Below are 1,073 nucleotides of genomic sequence, written 5' to 3'. Positions count from 1 at the left end.
ATGATAACTCCAGCTTCGATGCATGAGAGGTGTGCAAGCGAATGAATTCCCTCTGGAAGTCGCGTGACAAGTATTAACAGAGATCAAGGAAAATAACATGAACGAATCTTTGATTTGAATTGAAGCCTGAACTCTGGTTCTGCTCCGAGACTGTGCCAGGTCTGCTTAATACTGCATATATTTCATGCTTTGCATTTGTTTGTGAAAACAATTGAGACTGATTGATTTGCTGCAGACAACATCCAGCAGTCATCATGGTTACGGCGATCAAGTCGTGCGTCTATCCCTGTCAAATGTTTTATTGCGCAGGTGAGGCTTCCTGTTTCGTGGTTTGGTGGAGCACGTTGTTTGGAAAAATAGCAACGCAGCTGAGATCCGGCATGGGACCAGCGGGTTGACGTTCCATGACAGCGATGGTCGCCTTTCGAATGAATACACATCTCAACCGACCATGTGACAAGTTCTTGCAGACGGTGAAAGTAAAAGCCACGGCGAACACTGACACAGACCTGTTAACAACGGGAGCGCCTCACATGGTCAGTGCGGGGATTGAACCCACGACCTTGGCGTTATTAGCACCACGCTCTAACCAGCTGAGCTAACCGACCAACGGAGTCCAGTCGCGAAAGCAAATGCCTATATTCCCGGTGCTCACAACCGCGGCGGCTGTTCATTTTCTGCTTCATGTCGATCGCACGATCGTCTGAAATACTTCCTTTCGTTGCAAATCTTTTCAACGAAAAAAAAGCATTTAGTTTTCCGAACGCGCCTACTCGACTTAACCATTTGCTCTGATATTCAAAATTAAGCACAATGTCCGGACGCATGCAATTTCAATCGCAATGCCACCAGCTCAGCTGCAGCTTGTCATGTTGACAAATATCGTCTGGAGAAACGTACCTTCAACGATCGCTCACTGTTCTACTGGATACTCACAGACTTTTGGAGTCAGGGTTATGTGCTGCTGATAAACTGCTACGAACCTTATGCCAAATGCATTTGATTTGTAATCGAACAGTGTGATTTTTTCTGCTCCCGAACGACCCAGTTGCTTTGGTGTCAGCAACAGCTCA

General features: G+C 46.5%; 1 non-coding gene across 1 annotated transcript; it reads right to left on the bottom strand.

Annotated features, from left to right (window-relative positions):
* Positions 1-534: 534 nt before the first annotated feature.
* On the bottom strand, positions 535-608 carry trnai-aau (transfer RNA isoleucine (anticodon AAU)). Its single transcript has one exon. It is a non-coding gene; the product is annotated as a tRNA-Ile (tRNA).
* Positions 609-1,073: the final 465 nt, after the last annotated feature.

The sequence above is a fragment of the Chiloscyllium plagiosum genome, unplaced genomic scaffold, assembly GCF_037043375.1.
Source record: "Chiloscyllium plagiosum isolate Xiang-an unplaced genomic scaffold, Cpla_swu_hap1 HiC_scaffold_52, whole genome shotgun sequence".
Lineage (NCBI taxonomy): Eukaryota > Metazoa > Chordata > Chondrichthyes > Orectolobiformes > Hemiscylliidae > Chiloscyllium > Chiloscyllium plagiosum.
Note: the sequence above shows the minus strand (reverse complement) of the source record. Positions and strands in the feature narration are given on the sequence as shown.